We start from the raw sequence: 20,798 nt of genomic DNA, 5'->3' as shown, positions 1-20,798 counted from the left end.
TTACAAAAGGAAAAGATTAGAATACTTTGTGAGTTATAGCAGGGGGGTAACAAATACAGACAAGCTCTTCAATATATACAATTCATAATACTAGTGAACCAGTACTGTATCTGAGTCACTGCTGTACCGTTCATAGGTCAGCTTGACTTCAACTCGGGCCTCGGCCAGTTGGAGTGGCACGTATATTCTCTTGGCCTAGATGCTAATCCTGTCTCAGTGTCATCCTAGAGAAGCGTTTGTCAGCCTAATATTGGCTGATGTCATCTCAAAGCCCTCCCTTCCCTTCCGCTCTTGATCTTCGTGTTGGTGCTTGACATTACGCTGAAACATCCAGACAGACAGGAAACAAAATTTCAAATTACTCTAACAAAGTCAACAACTCCATGTACAAATCCAAAATAACTCAAAGACAAACTAACTGCTCTCTCAACATGGAAAACAAATCATTAATTCTATAGATTTTCATTCCATCTTTGAGTCCTAGCATATCAGTGTGCAAGTGGAAGTGATTTCTCAACTACGATACTGAAATTTTTTGCTTGTGTCAGGGGGGGGGGGGGGGGGGCAGGTGGGGGAGGGGTGTAATGTGAGTAGAAATGAGGAACAGAAGTTGGGATGGAAAGAGCCAAGGTCATAAGGGCGGGTGTTGTGTTGAGACCCTATATCAGAAGTGCAACAGACTGTGTGAGGGATTGAGACAACAGCTCTTCTCAGTTGCTGAACCTGCATTATTCTGGTTTTGGGGGGGAGGTGGAGTGGACTTAGTTTCTCATAGCAGTTAGCTGTGCAGGGTAGATGTGTTATTGTGCAACATATGTAATCAATGTGTTGATACCTCATGGATTTGACATCCGTGTCTTGCCCCACGTAGTTGTTTTCTCAGTTATATCAATCTCCTTGTCCTTTCCACTGCTTTTTTTTTTTTTTTTTTTTTTTTTTTTTTTTTTTTTTTTTTTGTAGCCTGAAAGCTTTGCAGCTTACAATTTACACAAATATCAACAGTTGGATGAGCCCATTGCACATCTAGTTTTGTCAATCAGGTCCAGTCCTGATCAGCTGACAAGAAGCTACTAGTGTGACCATATGCTTACTATAGAACCGACAAATACGTGCTTATTTTGCTGATTATTCAGCATTTCTGAACTTCCCCCTCGGTAAATTGATGTTCCCAGAGGTTGTTATATGAACAAGGATGCCAATTAAGAGCAGCTATCAACAAGTGAATGTATCCTTAAGCACTACAAACATACCACCAAATGTAACCACTGAACCAATTGATTCAGTTCATCCATTGTGACAAATAAAGCCAGGATAATTTTTCTTCCCCACTTGTTTTGCCATGTGCTTCCTTAAAATTTATTTTTTCACTTTTGACTAATTACATATGGGAGTATAATCTGTGTTTTCATATAAGAGAAAGGTTGGCCCTCAGTTTTAAGGAATTTAGCACCAGATCTAATTTTGTGCTTTGTTTTATGTATGTAATTGATGTGTTAATTTATTTTGACTATTACTAGTTACTATCTTTCATTGTAGGGCAAAATCAGTAATTATTTTGTAACTTAAATCCTGTTGTTGATGTATAAACAAATATAAATTATATAATAATTATAAACATTTGGAAGATGAAATACTAGCATTCATTAAGTATTTATTTGGGCCTATTCGAAAACATGTTAGTAAAGTCAGCCTTTCATTAATTCCAAAGTAATTAACAGTTTTGACAAAAGTATTGCTTGTTTAACAATATTTCTCAATTTCATGATTTAAAGAAATAATTTGGCTTAACCCTCGTAGTACAAGAAACTGTTAAAAAGAAACAATTTTTAAATGTATTCAGTTTCAAATGTAATATCTGTAAATTTAAACTTTTAACAATGTGTAGTTTCAGCACCTATTATTGTGAGGATATAGAAGGGCCCAATTTTAGGTCCCAAGACAGTCAGTCCACAGAAGAGTTTCAGATGAGAAACCGGTGTCACTTACATCAACAACAATGTATCAACTTCACTGTGATATAAGTGTAACACAATTAACCCATGTGTTCAAACAATGACAGTGTCTATTCCTGATGTACCTGATTATTCTGGAAGAACTGTGAATTACATTTTTACTGCTCATAGATATTCAACACTAAACTATTGAAGCAGTATGTGGATGTTTGCCTCAAAACTATTAATGAGGCTTATCGAAAGCTTAAACAATAGTGCACTGGCCATACATAACTGTATATTATTGATATGGGGAGGGAGGGGGGGGGGGTGTGAAAAGAGAAAGGAAACAACTGTGAAACGCAATGTGCACCTCTTGGGAACGATGCCACTTGTACATAACCACTGTAAAGGAGGACTCCCAAATTTTGAACAGTGAACTTAACAGCAGTTTACAATGCAATGGTGCAACAGCCAATTGGCGAGCAGGTTCTGTGGAAGCAGCCACTGAGCACGGGAGCAGCCAATCAGCTTGCAGGTGGACACAGCTGACTGGAATAAAAAAGATGCCTTTCTGAGAGAATTAAAACTTGCAACAGCCATTTGGACAACAAGTCGAGATGACAACAGCAACAACAGGACTCAAGTGATTAAAAGTAAGGTAATTCCATAGCAACATCTGTTTTGTATTAAGTGATAAATAATGAGTGTCCTTAATGAACAAGACAGTGTGATGGGGGACAAGGGGCAACAGGAGACTGATACTGTAGATGGTGGTGATTATAAATCAGATATGAATGTAACTTTGAGTGATGGGGACAAAAGTCCTATTGTAGAAGGAATGATAAGTGTCATGTAGATTGTATGGTGATGTGAGCGAAATGGACAAGAACACTACTAAAGTGGATGAGATAATTAAGGTTAAGGAGGAGCAACCTAGTAGCAAAAATCAACAAGGGCAAAAGTTTATGGCAGATGGAAAAGTGGAAGTGATGTTAATGTGAGTTATGAGTAGTTTGAGTGGTGTGTGTATGAAAGAAGACATGACTAGTTTAAAGAATGAACTAAAGAAAGAAATTTAAAAAATTAAGATAGTCAACTCTAATCTTCCAGAATTAAATAAGAAGTTTGAGGTGGCAGTTAAAGATTGTGTCTGTAACACTAATGAGAAATTACTATATCTAAAAACACAGATGATGTGACTTACCAAACGAAAGTGCTGGCAGGTCGATAGACACACAGAAAACACAAACATACACATGAAATTCAAGCTTTTGCAACAAACTGTTGCCTCATCAGGAAAGAGGGAAGGAGAGGGAAAGACGAAAGGATGTGGGTTTTAAGGGAGAGGGTAAGGAGTCATTCCAATCCCGGGAGCGGAAAGACTTACCTTAGGGGGAAAGAAGGGGTATACACTTGGTCGTTAATGATGTTATTTTACTTTGAATTACAGCAGTTGCTGTAGAGATAGTATGCACCTTACCCACAATGTCAACCTTAAAGGTACCCCATATGTTTGTTAAGGTCATTACTGGTTTTTGGATATCTGTAAGCAACTAAGTTCTAATCATATCTAGGTTAGAACTGTTTTCCTTATCCCACTCTTCCAGGTTTTGATTGATTTCTGTTTTATACTTACCTAAATTAGTATAAAGCTTATTATTATTTTCATTAATTTGTTGAGTAATGTAATCTTGAATGTCAGTTTTAAAAGATTCAAGACTTTTCATATTTGCTTCAATTTGGCCATTAAGTCTTTTATCCAAGTGTTGTTTTAAGTCATTTAAAGTTTTAGCCTGTTGTCAAATTTCTTGTTTTGTTGATCTGCAAAGTCAGTGAAAGCTTGTTTCTGTTCCTGATTTAAATTCTGAGCCTGTGTGTTTGTAAAGTTCGTGAAAGTTCTGATCAAATAATTGTTGCATTTGTTGTAATAGCTGCTCGATATTTGAACTCATATTGTGTGTTAATATTGGCATGTAATAGTAATATTATACTCATAATACAAATACATAATGGAATGTAGTCAAATTAAGTCGGGTGATGCTGAGGGAATTAGATTAGGAAATGAGACTCTTAAAGTAGTAAAGGAGTTTTGCTATTTAGGGAGTAAAATAACCAGTGATGGTCGAAGTAGAGAGGATATAAAATGTAGACTGGCAATGGCAATGAAAGCATTTCTCAAGAAGAGAAATTTGTTAACATAGAGTATAGATTAGGTGTCAGGAAGCCGTTTCTGAAAGTATTTGTGTGGAGTGTAGCCATGTATGGAAGTGTGACATGGACAATAACTAGTTTGGACAAGAAGAGAATAGAAGCTTTCGAAATGTGGTGCTACAGAAGAATGCTGAAGATAAGGTGGGTAGATCACGTAACTAATGAGGAGGTATTGAATAGGATTGGGAAGAAGAGAAGTTTGTGACACAACTTGACTAGAAGAAGGGATCAGTTGGTAGGACATGTTTTGAGGCATCAAGGGATCACCAATTTAGCATTGGAGGGCAGCGTGGAGGATAAAAATCGTAGAGGGAGACCAAGAGATGAATACACTAAGAAGATTCAGAAGGATGTAGGTTGCAAGAGGTACTGGGAGATGAAGAAGCTTGCACAGGATAGAGTAGCATGGAGAGCTGCATCAAACCAGTCTCAGGACTGAAGACCACAACAACAACAATACACAGTACAGAAATCACTGCCTATCATTATATCTTTTTCTTTTTCTCTCTGTTTTCTAATAAACGTTACTGTATTGAAATCACTGTTTATTCCAAATATCACTGATCACAGTTGTAACTCACAAAATGTGAATTGTAGTGGTTGGCTTGTTGGCTAGCCTCGTCTGCTGGTGTGTCTCGGCCATAGCACAGCTGGCGTTGTCTGCTCTGATGTAATTAACTTCTTTGGTGATATAGCTGTAACTCGTAGCATCGCTCACTTGTTGGTTGTTCTTGATGTTTGTAAGTGCTGGTTAAACCATCTTATCATGTGTTTGTATTCATTTTGTTACTTCGTGATTTTCGTTATACTTGATCACTTTCAAAGAATAAAAGGTTTTACTTCTCTCATATGTTCTACTTTCTTAAGTAAACATTTTTATTTTAATTAGATTAATTTGTTGCTTCAAGGTTCAAGGATGCGAAATTGTCTTCCAATTGTAGGGTCACCAAGTGCGCTGTTGCCGCCCTACTAATGAGTTTTATTATTTGCGTAGTTCAGCTCCAGCTTAATGTTGACTAAATTCATCGAGTGAAAGAAGGAACAGTGCAGCTGATGAAGAAAATGTCACCTATGGCGATCATTCACCAGTAACTGACGCTGCCTGACTACTTCTCATAATAACTCTTATTCAGAATTCCTTTTCTACAATAGTTACAGCAATTTATTTCTGATACCTATGTACAGTCTGCTCTTGAGGTACCATCTACTGCGTTACCACCCATTAAATTGCTTCTTCCTACTTTCGCTGTTATACACAAAGTTCCTCATAATACATTCTTCATTATTTTCCTCCGAAGTCCAACAACTGTGTCGGAGTATCCCGCTGCCGCGACTCTGGAGCTCCAGCGAGTAACGTCGTCAGTCTCACTGTGTTTGCTCCATAGCGGCCCACTACTTGCCGCATCAACGAAAGTCCGCGCCAGTTGCTGGCTCAGTGTTTGAATTATCTGCACATATAAAAACCAAATACTGCCACAGTATTTATGCATATAACTAAAAAATCCTGACCCGCAACTCAATTTTATCATTTAATTAGAATTTTTGCTAGGCCAGGGGCGATAGATGGCGCATGCAACAGACCACTTGTCATCTGTTACACCACAGGCTGTTGCAGCAACTTACCCTATAGTACTCATCCCACTTGCTGACATCACAGGAAACATTTGGTTCTTAATAGATATCCTTTTTATCCAGCCACCTGTCCCTCACTCTATAGAATGATTCAGCTCTCTGAAGGAATTTTGTAGCTTATTGCCCATATCTAATGGTCAGTAAGCTGAGCATGTGAGGTAGGGTTGCCAGCTGGGATTAGTGTTACATTCAAATGCATATTTTGTCCCAAAAGCTGGACTACCACTTTAAATAGAACTGACCAGTTGTGTATTTTCACTTTTTGATCAACAATTACTTTGAGGGGGTACTAACATTAGCTGCAATAAGCTATTAAAATAATTCAGTAGCTAAAGGTGAAAATTTGTGCCAGACTGTGACTCAAAGCCAGATTTCCTGCTTCACATAAGTGTTTGCCTTAGCTGTTTCAGCTATCTGAACACACTCTCTATCTGACCCAAATTCACAACTTCAAGCACGCTAACTGATAACATCCTCAGTGCATGTGCACGATAGGGTTCAAACCTCTAGTGGGAATATGAAAATTGCTGCAAACATATCTTGTATGTGGGATAGGTTTAGAGTTTGGATCAAATGAAGGGTGTGCTCAGGAAGCCAGAATGTTTTAGGTGACTGCTCATGTAAAGCAGGAAATCTGGTTTTAAATCCTAGTCCACCACAAATTTTTAGCTTTCACCAGTGAATTGTTTCAATGTCCAATTGATGCTGATATTGGTATCTTCCTCCAAAAATTGATAATTACAGTCACTGTATCGAGAACAGAAGTATGTTCTGCTGGGCATGTCTGATGGAACATGCCACACGTATGTAATAAGTAGTCAGATTTGTGATATCAACATGCAACATGTTTAATGGGGAAAAAAAATTGAACAGCCTTGTAATTAGGCAGCTATAGTATCAACTAAGTGGTCTGTCTTCCGAACTGTTTAGCCTTTTTCCTAAGCTATTCGTATGTCAAAATACTTGTTCCTTATTAAAGAAAATAAACAATTATCTATCCTACAGAGACAGAAAACTTATACCCAATAACTTTGGTTACTTTAAATGAGAAATGGATACTGAAGTATAGCTTCTTATATTTTTGTAAATCTAATTAAACATATATTAAGGAGAACTTTAGTTTTCTTGGAAATCAGGTTCCGGAATTTTTGACAGGATAATTTTAAAGTACAGGACAGTGTTGTATTAGTTGATTTCAGTTTGTGTTTTTTTGTGAAATGAGTACAGACTTTAAATGTCGATAATAAGTCTGGGAAATGCATAGTAATATTCTGCCACTTTCAATAGTGCTTAATGAAAATGAAGCTGCAGATTGAAAGAAGCTGTCGTTTTAGTGTGTCAGTATCTTTTTACATGGAGTTGTCTTTTCTTTTTTTTTTTTTTCATTAAACTCATGAAATTTTGTCACCGATCAAAGAAATTGCCAGTACAGTGTTTAATGTTCTCTGCTTGAGAACGTGCCCAGTTCTTGACAGTTGTACCCAGGTTGGTTCATCAGCTAATGTCATTAGCTGTACTGCACTTTAAAATAATAGGGGCTCATAAAAATTTTTTGTTAGTGAAGACCATAAATATAATTTTTGATACGTAGTTCCTAATAAATGAGCTGTCTTCAGATAACAAAATTTTTAGTGTTAATCAATAATTGATTGAATACATTGTCATAAATTACAGCTGTATGCATTATACAACCTTAAAACGTTTTTTAATCTTAATTTGTTTGCTATTTGATATTCAAATTGTATTAGTTATCAGTAAAAAATTATATTTATGATCTTTACTAATGGATTTTCTCTGAATGCACAGATTTCATTAAACGCAGATCACTCATCTCCAGTTCGACTGTCTGTGGCAGCATGGTTTCTTTCTTCCATTACCTGGACCTAGCTGTGAATCCACTGTGGCAGATCACGGGTAGGAAAGCTATGCAGAATCCTACTGTACTGAAACTTGCACCAGGCAGTATACAACGTAACTATTCCAAGCATCAGAAAAGGCCTTAATTTTGAATGAAAGGTGGAAATAATGGCAAAACATTGATATATTCTGGAATTTGATAATTTACACATTCACTGCCAAGCCCATGCTAATCCAAACACAGTCATGTACAAACCCTTTCATTCATGTTAGCAAGTTTATGGTAACATATTTCCCAAAACCTGATCAGCTACTAAGCACAGATCGTACTTAAATGAAAATGCTTGCCATACTATTAAGTTTATCGACATATAATACACTCAAGTTTTCAGTCAATGAACTGCTCAATATGCCACGTTGAATTACTGCCTTTTTTTCATACATTCATTGCCACGCAGCTGGACTGCTGTGTCATATTCAGACACAGTGGAGTTATTGATAACAAAACACAATAAGGGCATTAACATAAACTAGTTAAAACTTTTGATAAAGTGTTACTGCCAACTGTTTGAAAGATGTTGCAATGCTTGACATCTGAAAACATAGCAAATTTGTACTCTACACCATTCACAACTGTAGGTACATAATTAACAAAAATAAAGGCAAAGAGGGTCCAGGACAGGACGCATTTCTCTCCCAGACACTAATCCACGGGTATTACTGAATGACTAACCTGGTTCATGATACCCAGCACCAGTTGCATGTTGCCTATGTAATGGCTTCCAGGACCAATGAAATTTGACTTTCAAAATTTCATAAATATCTTTCAATTTCAGCCAGTAATTAAATTCCTGTCATGGTCTACTTATTACGAGGTATAATCTTAGGTCAAATGTTGAATGGTAACTGTTGGAATCTGGCACCTCATACAAATACCTGGGTGTAATCCCTCATAGGGATATGAAAAGGAAAGATCACATAGGCTCAGTTGTGGGTAAAGGTGGTAGACTACAGTTTATTGGCAGAATACTGGGGAAGTACAGTCAGTCTATAGAGGTGATAGCTTACAAATCACTTGTGTGAACAGTTCTAGAATATTGTTAAAGAGTGTGGGACCCTTACCAAATAAGTCTAGCAGGGCATATTGAATGTATGCAGATCAGGGCAGTATGAATAGACAGAGGTTGTAATCCACTGAGGGAACTGACCTGGAACCCTCTTGAAGATCGACACAATTGATTCTGAGAAAGTCTGCTGACAAAGTTTAAAGAACCAGCTTTATATTATGACTTTGCAAATGTACTGTAGTCCTCTCTGTATTCCTCACATAGGGATCATGTGGATAAGATAAGAATAATTACTGCATGCACAGAGGTGTTGCAAAAGTAGGTGTGTACCCACACAAACACAGTTAGAAATCCGAAACTAACAGTCTGAACTCAAGTTTATTTTTTATTTGTTTCACATATAACAGGTTGTCAAATAAGAGAATACATAAAAGAGAATCAATAACAAAGGGTAAAAAGGTAGGTATGAGAATCACAGTTGTTGGCTCTCTTCTCTGTGACTCCCGTGCGAACTGTGGAGAATAATCTCTGTGGTTGGCACGAATTTTACGCATCAGCTGCGATCAACGTGTGCGGTAGTCACCACATGAGACCCCTTGGTGAGAGCGGAGCTTGGATGTTCCTCTCTGTAGCGGGCAGGGAAGTGCACTTGTCTGCCTGAATGCGTGGTGCATCAAGGCTGCTGCTTTACTGACTGCGGAGGTAGCGGAGTGGGGTTCTGCATCGTTGTCTTGTGCTGATCACTGCACGATGCTGACATCGCCAGAGTGTCTTGAAGTATATAAGCAGGTTTCACTATACTTAGCGATATGGTGGCTTGTTTCCCATTCAGTACTATGTTTAGGGTGTGTGCATCTCTGAATATCACGCGATGAGGTCCAGTGTATGGCGGGTGTAGTGGTGGTTTGACGCCATCTGTGCGTAACAATACATGCGTGCAAGTTTTTAAATCGTTGTGCATGAATGATACCGGAGCTCCATGTCTGGACTCTTTCGCAGGTTTGATTTCCTTGATCATATCTCTCAATCCTTGTAAATATTCTGACTGGACATCTGCATTCGGTACCCCTGAGTCATCAGCAAACTCTCCAGGCAGACGTATTGTTTCTCCGTAGACAAATTCTGCCGGGGAGGCATCCATATCAGGTTTAATGATTGTCCTAAGACCTAACAGTACAATGGGTAATGCTTCCATCCATTTAGTACCGTGGCAAATGAGGGCTGCTTTTAAGGTACAGTGCCATTTTTCTACCATTCCGTTGCTTGCCGAATGGTAGGCGGTGTTGCGGTGATGGCAGTATCCCCAGAATCTTGCTAACTGAGCAAATAGTTCTGATTCGAACTGCCATCCTCTATCAGTTGTTGTATGGAGTGGGTAGCTGATTCTCGATATCCAGGTTGACATGAATGCCATTGTCAGAGTTTCCGCCAAGATGTTATCGGTAGGTATTGCTTCCGGCCAGCATATATACCTGTCAATGATTGGTAGCAGGTAACGATTACCACCTGATGGTGGAAGAGGTTCTACAACATCCAGATGAATGTGCGAGAAGCATGCCTTGACATCCGGGAATCGTCCAATTGGAGGGTGCATGTGTCTGCTCACTTTGAATAGCTGACAGCATGGGCAAGATCTAGTCCAGTTACAGCAATCGGGGTCTATTCCTGGCTATACAAATCTTTCGGACACCAGTCTAGTAGTTTCTCGAACACCGAGGTGAAATACGCCGTGGAGACAATCGAACACTCTTCTGCAATGTGTGATTGGAACGTAAGGGCGTGATCGATCATGTTGTACGTCACAATGTAATCATACATATTCCCCGGGCACATCAACTAGTTGTAACTTCAATGCCGTGTTGTCATCACTCAACAGGGTATTTAGCTCATCATCTTCCTGCTGGGCTTGCACTAGTTCGGCCACAGTTACAGACTGTGTTATACTGGATACTTGTGACAAACAATCGGCTACCACGTTAGTTAAACCTGCGATGTGGCATAAGCCTGTGGTGAATTGGCTTATGAACTCCAATTGAGAATACTGCCTTGGGGAGTATTTGTCACTATTCTTGTTGAATACGTAAGTAAAGGGCTTATGATCGGTAAAAATTACTTGTGGTCTGAAATTATTATTGGCAGAATACTGGGGAAGTACAGTCAGTCTATAGAGGTGATAGCTTACAAATCACTTGTGTGAACAGTTCTAGAATATTGTTAAAGAGTGTGGGACCCTTACCAAATAAGTCTAGCAGGGCATATTGAATGTATGCAGATCAGGGCAGTATGAATAGACAGAGGTTGTAATCCACTGAGGGAACTGACCTGGAACCCTCTTGAAGATCGACACAATTGATTCTGAGAAAGTCTGCTGACAAAGTTTAAAGAACCAGCTTTATATTATGACTTTGCAAATGTACTGTAGTCCTCTCTGTATTCCTCACATAGGGATCATGTGGATAAGATAAGAATAATTACTGCATGCACAGAGGTGTTGCAAAAGTAGGTGTGTACCCACACAAACACAGTTAGAAATCCGAAACTAACAGTCTGAACTCAAGTTTATTTTTTATTTGTTTCACATATAACAGGTTGTCAAATAAGAGAATACATAAAAGAGAATCAATAACAAAGGGTAAAAAGGTAGGTATGAGAATCACAGTTGTTGGCTCTCTTCTCTGTGACTCCCGTGCGAACTGTGGAGAATAATCTCTGTGGTTGGCACGAATTTTACGCATCAGCTGCGATCAACGTGTGCGGTAGTCACCACATGAGACCCCTTGGTGAGAGCGGAGCTTGGATGTTCCTCTCTGTAGCGGGCAGGGAAGTGCACTTGTCTGCCTGAATGCGTGGTGCATCAAGGCTGCTGCTTTACTGACTGCGGAGGTAGCGGAGTGGGGTTCTGCATCGTTGTCTTGTGCTGATCACTGCACGATGCTGACATCGCCAGAGTGTCTTGAAGTATATAAGCAGGTTTCACTATACTTAGCGATATGGTGGCTTGTTTCCCATTCAGTACTATGTTTAGGGTGTGTGCATCTCTGAATATCACGCGATGAGGTCCAGTGTATGGCGGGTGTAGTGGTGGTTTGACGCCATCTGTGCGTAACAATACATGCGTGCAAGTTTTTAAATCGTTGTGCATGAATGATACCGGAGCTCCATGTCTGGACTCTTTCGCAGGTTTGATTTCCTTGATCATATCTCTCAATCCTTGTAAATATTCTGACTGGACATCTGCATTCGGTACCCCTGAGTCATCAGCAAACTCTCCAGGCAGACGTATTGTTTCTCCGTAGACAAATTCTGCCGGGGAGGCATCCATATCAGGTTTAATGATTGTCCTAAGACCTAACAGTACAATGGGTAATGCTTCCATCCATTTAGTACCGTGGCAAATGAGGGCTGCTTTTAAGGTACAGTGCCATTTTTCTACCATTCCGTTGCTTGCCGAATGGTAGGCGGTGTTGCGGTGATGGCAGTATCCCCAGAATCTTGCTAACTGAGCAAATAGTTCTGATTCGAACTGCCATCCTCTATCAGTTGTTGTATGGAGTGGGTAGCTGATTCTCGATATCCAGGTTGACATGAATGCCATTGTCAGAGTTTCCGCCAAGATGTTATCGGTAGGTATTGCTTCCGGCCAGCATATATACCTGTCAATGATTGGTAGCAGGTAACGATTACCACCTGATGGTGGAAGAGGTTCTACAACATCCAGATGAATGTGCGAGAAGCATGCCTTGACATCCGGGAATCGTCCAATTGGAGGGTGCATGTGTCTGCTCACTTTGAATAGCTGACAGCATGGGCAAGATCTAGTCCAGTTACAGCAATCGGGGTCTATTCCTGGCTATACAAATCTTTCGGACACCAGTCTAGTAGTTTCTCGAACACCGAGGTGAAATACGCCGTGGAGACAATCGAACACTCTTCTGCAATGTGTGATTGGAACGTAAGGGCGTGATCGATCATGTTGTACGTCACAATGTAATCATACATATTCCCCGGGCACATCAACTAGTTGTAACTTCAATGCCGTGTTGTCATCACTCAACAGGGTATTTAGCTCATCATCTTCCTGCTGGGCTTGCACTAGTTCGGCCACAGTTACAGACTGTGTTATACTGGATACTTGTGACAAACAATCGGCTACCACGTTAGTTAAACCTGCGATGTGGCATAAGCCTGTGGTGAATTGGCTTATGAACTCCAATTGAGAATACTGCCTTGGGGAGTATTTGTCACTATTCTTGTTGAATACGTAAGTAAAGGGCTTATGATCGGTAAAAATTACTTGTGGTCTGAAATGTTCGATCACTAAATATACAGCCAAAAGTTTTCTATCATAAGCACTCCAGCGTTGTTGTGCTGGTGACAAGTTGTGCAAATAGTATGCTAGAGGTTGCCATGTGCCATCCACCAATTGTGGCAGGGCTGCACCAACACCAAACTGGTTAGCATCCACCACCAGTGCCAAAGGTGCTTCTAGTTTATTGTGTGCCAGCAGTGCGGCCTGAGCCAGGCTTTGACATGTCACTTCGAATGCTGCATCAGATTCCTCATTCCATTGCATGGTTGCATTGCTGCGAACCTTTGGGCTGGCTAATAATGAGTTTAACGGTGCCTGCTCTTCAGCTGTGTGTGGTAGATGCCTTCTGTATAAATTTAACATGCCTAGGTATCTTCTTAATTCTTTGACCATGATAGGTTTGGGCATGTGTAGAACAGCCTCAGCTTTTCCGGGTAAGGGTGCTGAACCTGTAGCGGATATTCGATGACCTAGAAATTCCATTTCAGGTTGGCAAAACAGGCATTTCGCTGTATTTAACACTATTCCAACCTTCTCTAAGCATTGGAGTACTTCTTTTAAATGCTGCTTGTGCTGTAAATTGTTTGCAGAATATATGAGAGCTTCATCCAGGTAGGCAAAACAGGTCAATCCTCGTAATACAGAATTCAGAAAACGTTGCCATGTCTGTGCAGCATTTCCCAGACCAAACGTCATGAAATTACTTTCAAACAATCCAAAGGGTGTTGTTATGGCAGTGTTTGGTACCCCTTCTGGCGCTACAGGAATTTGTGTATAGCCCTTTGCGCAGTCTAGCACACTAAAGACTGTGGCACCGTGCAGCGCGTGATTGTAGTCCCTTAACAAAGGTACAGGATAACAATCCGGAATAGTTATGGCGTTCAGTGCTCTGTAGTCGCCACACGGACGCCAGGCTCCACCTTTTTTTGGTACGAGGTGTAAGGCTGACACCCATGGACTGGATGACGGGCGTATAATTCCTCCTTTAAGCATTAGCTCGAATTCCGCTGTAGCTATAGCGAGGCATTCTGGTGGTAGTGTCCTAGGTTGACATGACGCAGTCTGTGATTTTTATGTAGTGTACTGTATCATGCAACACTTCGTGCAGTGCTCCAGGTGGTTTCATTAATTCAGGAAAATCTGCTAGGGACTGTGCGGTACTCTGTGTCTGCCATTTGAACTAACTTAATACTGGTACAATCTGTGTAACGATAATAACAAGCTGTTGATAGGTTGGTGAGACTGTCTATCAGGCAAGCATTGGCCAAGTCTGGCAAAAGTCTGAAGTGTGATAAGAAATCAGCTCCTAGTGTTGCTTTTCTGACATCTGCTACTGTGAAATTCCATTTAAAATCTCTACGGAGTCCCAAGTTCAGATTCTCTGGTTGTAATCCGTATGTTGAAATCTGTGAATTGCTGGCAGTGGATAAGTTAAATGTAGTGCGTGGCCGGTAACAATGCAAGGACTTGATAGTATACTGAGCTCTGAGCCAGTGTCGATTAAAAATTTCCTGCCTGGCGCACCATCTGTTATAAAAAGGCGTCAAGATGCAGGAAGATAGGAGGTAGCATCTACTGCCACTTTCTGCCCCAATTTCTACATCTACATCTACATCCATACTCCACAAGCCACCTGACGGTGTGTGGTGGAGGGTACCTTGAGTACTTCTAACAGTTCTCCCTTACATTCCAGTCTCAAATTGTTCATGGAAAGGAGGATTGTCGGTATGCCTCTGTGTGGGCTCTAATCTCTCTGATTTTATCCTCATGGTCTCTTTGCGAGATATACGTAGGAGGGAGCAATATACTGCTTGACTCTTCAGTGAAGGTATGAAGGTATGTTCTCAAAACTTCAACAAAAGCCTGTACCAAGCCACTGAGCATCTCTCCTGCAGAGTCTTCCACTGGAGTTTATCTATCATCTCTGTAACGCTTTCGCGATTACCAAATGATCCTGTAATGAAGTGCGCTGCTCTCTGTTGCATCTTCTCTATCTCTACTATCAACCCTATCTGGTACGGATCCCACATTGCTGAGCAGTATTCAAGCAGTGGGTGAACAAGCGTTTGGAGAAAGAATGTGGGCTAATGCATTTACGTGCTTGCTCTCCATACCAACTATGATACCAACAAATGGTCTGTCTGTTCTCGGTTGTAGATGGCGATGAGAAACGACTTCCATGTAGTCATCGGCTATGGCTTCTCTGATTGACAATGATGCCATTCGACATTAGTTTCGAGAGCTGTGTGCATAGGAGATTGACCTTGGCGGTTAGTGCATTGTAATCTGCCCAAGACACCATAGTAGATGCAGCTGCTGTGCTGACAGTTACGTCTACAACGCTGACCTGTGTGTTCGGTGTGATCGCTTCCAGTATGCAGTCGGCGAGTTCTGCTACTGTGTCCAGTGACGTCTCGTTCTGCGTGCCGATGACTGCTTTTACCTGTGGTGGCAGGTGGGAACTCCACAGGGTATGCAGAATGCTATCTGGAATCATGTCAGGGTCCACCTTGCTGTGGAGATGGCGCAGGAACAGTGAAGGTTTCCTGTCACCAATTTCTTCTTGTGTCAATACTTGCCAGATTCTATCTTCTTGAGAAATGGCTAAGCATCATATCAGTTCAGTCTTTAACTGTTCATATGCATCCTCTGTTGGAGGAGCTGTTATGATATCCTGAACTTCAGTTGCGTAATAATGATCGAGTTGGCTTACTACGAGGGAAACTTAGTTGTTTCTGCAGTTAGTCCCTCGTACGTGAAACTTGCTTCCAGCTGTGTGTACCACAGCATAGGGTTGTGTGGCCAAAAGGGTGGTAAGCGAACCACTAGTCTTGACACTGCTGGCATGTCCATATCCATATCTGCTGTTTGTTTTGCAGTCCGGGTCACCAATGTTGCGTAAGTAGGTGTGTACCCACGCAAACACAGTTCAAAATTGGAAACTAATGGAGTGTGTACTCAAGTATCTCTTTTTATTTCTTTCATATATAACAGGTTGTCAAGTAAGAGAATACATAAAAGAGAATCGACAACAAAGAGAAAACAGGTAGGTTTGAGAATCACAGTCAACAGCTCTCTTCTCTGTGACTCCCATGCGAACTGTGGAGAGTAATCTCTGTGGTTGGCGCAAATTTTATGCATCGGCTGCAATCGACGTGTGTGGTAGTCACCACAGAGGCATTCAGTCATTCACTCTTACTGCACTCCATACATCAACTGAATAGGAAGAATGCCTAATAACTGGTACAGTGGAAAGTAGCCTCTGTCATGCACCTCGCAGTGATTTGCGGATTGTAGATGTAATGCCTAGAGTACATGTAAAGAGGCACTGTAGCTTGTGATGTGCAACTTACCCAGACTACATTCGTGCAGTATTCCATACTGAGAGTACTTCATGACTTCCGACTTTAACTGTAGGTTCTAACCTTCTCCAAATTTTTTCATGCACATATCTGACAGATATTTAGATCTTAAAATAGCTAGAAACTTCAGATTGCTTTAGAAATAATTTAAAAATGTGGGAGTTTCATTCCTTAAGGAACTGGAGGTTTGCTATTTAGTGTCAAATTGCTATAGCTACTTGTCTTGCCTGAGGTTTGTTCTATGGATTATACTAGGACATCTATCATAATATTTTTATCTGCTTGAGCCTTAATAGAAAGTTGCATGGGAATTATATTATCAATTTAAACTAGATTTTAGCAAACACTTTAGCCACCATATTGCTTGTCTTCTAATCCGATAATATGCCTTTGAAGTTAACAAAGCCTGACACAAACAGATTACATTCCTGGTTTTCTGTCAATCAGTTTTTTGATTATCCATGGCTTTCATTGTATACTGTACAAAATTAGTACAGTTTTTACACAGTCAAGATGACAGGACTCTTATTTTATTGTTAGATCAGATGTAAGTCTTTGGTTAAATACATAACATAGTGATTTGAGCACACATTTCTATTAATAGTTGTGAGGATGATTTCAGTCTTATCTGAACCATATTTTATAGGTACAGAGAAACACATTATGATTCTTGTCCTTTTGAACCTTTCCCATTTTCTCAATCTATGTTATAGCTTGCTCTGCAGTTTATATGATGTATTAAATTAAATTTTTGTTTAAGCTATTGTTGTTGAATTTAGAATATTTCTGTTTACAGTTATTGTGCCTATGGAATAATCATGTGCTGACTCAGAATTATCTAGTGTATCAGTGGACTATTCATACTGAACTCCTTCCTCCTTAGCAGAGTAATAATCTAATTGTTGTTGCTGACATTATGAAGCTCTCGTGGTACTTTGATGTGTTGACTTGCTGTTTACTGTGATTATCCATATATAGGGTGATTATAATCAACCACATAAAAAGAATCAATCAAGATCAAATCAGATCAGATTAGATTATTAATTTCTGTGCCATTGGCTCAAAATATGTTCAATATCTTGACCACTGTTTTTCGCAACAAGTTGAAATAAAAAAACAGCATGTTCCACAACTGATCGAAGTGTTTCTGGGGTCATGTTCAGAATGTTTTGCACAATACATGACCTCAGTGCAGCTAAGTTTGCAATCAGAACACTGAACACAATGTCCCTGAGGTAGCCCCACAGCCAGAAGTAACATGGATTAAGATCAAATGATCAGGATGGCTAAGATGTAGGGAAATGGCGGCTGATTATTCGACCTTTTCCAAAATGACGCTTCAGCAACTGTTTAACTGGATTTGCAATGTGTGGAGGTGCGCAATCTTGCGTAAAAATAATCCCAACCACACATACAAGCTGTTGGAGAGCTGGAATGATGTGGTTGTGCAAAAGAGACTGACAGCACTTAGCAGTGATGGTACAAGTAACAGGATAAAAAGCATTTCTCTTTGTAAATGATGCTGTAGCACCACACCACACAATGACCATTTTAGGATGAAGGGGAATTGGATGATTTGAGTGTGGATTTTACTTTGCCCATATTTGATAATTCTGCGTATTGACATATCCTGTCAGATGGAAGTGTGCTTGATCTGTCCATAAAATCTTCCACAGACCATCTCAAATGGTACCATACTCAAAGGTCTGTCATCCTAGACCTCACTGATGTCAGCACCAATCCTCATTTTTATATTGGTGTCTACTACTGGGAGAATGACAACTGTTTGTCACTCAAGATTTTTCTGCATTCTTGCAAGCAGGAATATGAAGAGTTTCAACCAGATGTATACCTGCTCTCCTTCACTTGGGGAAAAGATGTCAACTGCCTATAGGGCAACTTCCTTCCATAACAGTGTGATAGAAATGTGGCAGATAAGAAGCTCTACCTGCCAAGTACCGTGCTTCATGCAGTACTGTATGTGTCTCAGATTTGCTAACATGCCCTTCAGCATTATAATAGCCAGGGTAATGAATAGACGTTTGGGTGCCTAACTACACACATGCATTCTCTGGCACTCTTCAACAGAGTAGTTACTCATGGCACATTATTAGGTATTAATGGACTACTGCTTCAGACTTACTAGAAATCAGACAGCTTACAAGAAATACAGTGCAAGATACCAGCAGTTGCCAGGCACCTCAAATGTGTAAGTTGTTTCCCAGTTTTTTATGAGAAGTCAGCCAGTAATGTTGGTTTGAATACTTATTACTCATAGCCAGAGAGAGAGAGAGAGAGAGAGAGAGAGAGAGAGAGAGAGAGAGAGAGAGAGAGAGAGAGAGAGAGAGAGAGAGAGAGAGAGCTACTCTGTGTCTAAATTAGCTTGTAAAATTTCATGCTGTAGATGTAAGCACTTGAACTAATATTTGACTTCAAGTAGCTGGTGACCATTGCCACACTGCAGTCCACTTACCATGGGTTGGAAAGCACTGCTCTGCACTGTTCACAACTGCACGTACATCATTAGCCTAAATCGGAGAGAGTAATGGATATAGGTCAGTATTTATTGTATTCCCAAACAGTATTCCATCAATACTACCTAATGACTAACCTGGTTCATGATACCCAGCACCAGATGCATGGTGGCTATGTAACAGCTTCCAGGGGCAACAAGAATTTGAATTTCAATATTTCATATATATTTTTATATTCAGTCAATAATTAAATACCTGTTTTGATCTACTCATTAACAAGGAATAATGTTAGGTCAAAGGTTTAACACAGTTTGACTGTAATATGGACATGATGGTGTTTTCAGTCAGTGTAGCTCATGATTGGCAAATTACATGGACTATATTAATGCAGTGTTTCATACTGAGAAAACTTGGTGACCTCAAAAATAAGTTCAAATGTTATCTATTTTATTTCTTTTTTACCTGCAATTCAGATATTTAACACATTTAAACTGCTGCAAACATCTGATTGCTTTTCAGATAATTTAAAAACTTGAGTGTTTGGTTCCTTAAGATATCATAGGTTCACTGTTTAATGTTGATTTGCTATTACTGCTTCTCCAGATGGAGGGTTCTTCTGTGGTTTATATTTTGCCTCCTTTCAGTGTATTTTAAACATGTACTTGAGTTGTAATACATTTAGTCCCTTGAGAATTACATTACCAATTTAAGCTATGTTTTAGCACACACTTTGGCCACCATATTGCTTGTCTTCTAATCCCATCATATGCCTTTGAAGTTAACAAGGGCCAACAAAATTAAATTACATTCCTGATTTTGTGAATTTCAGACTTCTGACCACTCATGGCTTTTATTGTATACAGTACAAACATTTGTTCTATCTTTACACAGTCATGTAGTGTTAGGACTCCTGTTCTTTTGTTATATCACATGACAGTTTTTACTTAATTACTCAACATTGTGGTTTGAGTGTAGATTTGTGTTAATAATTGTAATGATGGGTTCAGTGTAATCTGAATGTGATGTGTAAGTACAAAAATACATATTACTCCTCTAGTGCCTCAAAGCTTTCACAGTCCTTAACTCTCTATGAGTACTTCCTCACCAATTGATGGGCACATTATGTACTGTATTTTGCTCTAAATGTTTTTTCCACTATTATGGTTAAATTGTGAATATTTCTCTTTCCATTTAGTTATTGTGCATATGAAAATATAATATGCAGATACCTGGAGTGCCAGTGATCTACTCATATTGATCTCCCTGCCCCTTAAGTGAAGTAGTAATCCAGGTGTGTGATTACATTATGAAGCTCTAAAGTTATTGTGGTGTGTTGTCTTGCTATGTATTTTTCAATATGCTTTTGAATGATGCATTATTTAATATGAATGTTTAATGACTCTTGTATTGCAGTCTCGTCTTAGTGCTATAAACTTCAGAAATATAGGACATAAATGTGTTACTAAATTCCTTGATGATTTCATTACATCGAACTCGAGTAGGCTTACTGATGGAGCTCCTGATGCCATTTACTTAAATTGCGGTTTGTGCACTGTTTCCTTTATTACATTTGTGTGTAATATACACATGCACTCTGAACAAACAGTTTGGTCATTGAGTAAATATTTCAAGAATTTAAAAAGCACATTCATTGAAACTGACCATTTACTGTCACTCTTGTTCTAGTACTACATATATATATAATATTAGAGGAAACAGTTGTATGTTGCTATCCACATATATGCTCATAACTGTATGATCTTCTGTGTATTACCTTGTTGGCTTCTTAAATGAAACATATGTACCTGACAGACAATGTATAGTGTTTAGCTCCAGAAATGTCGGTTTGTGTTCTTTACATTTTGATTTCCACAGTTTTTCTTCATATGTGGAGAAATGTATGATGACTGATAAAAAATTTTTCTGCAAATATTAAAAGAACCCTTCCAATG

The sequence above is a fragment of the Schistocerca cancellata genome, chromosome 2 (assembly GCF_023864275.1).
Source record: "Schistocerca cancellata isolate TAMUIC-IGC-003103 chromosome 2, iqSchCanc2.1, whole genome shotgun sequence".
NCBI classification, from domain to species: domain Eukaryota; kingdom Metazoa; phylum Arthropoda; class Insecta; order Orthoptera; family Acrididae; genus Schistocerca; species Schistocerca cancellata.
This window is presented reverse-complemented; position numbering follows the sequence as displayed.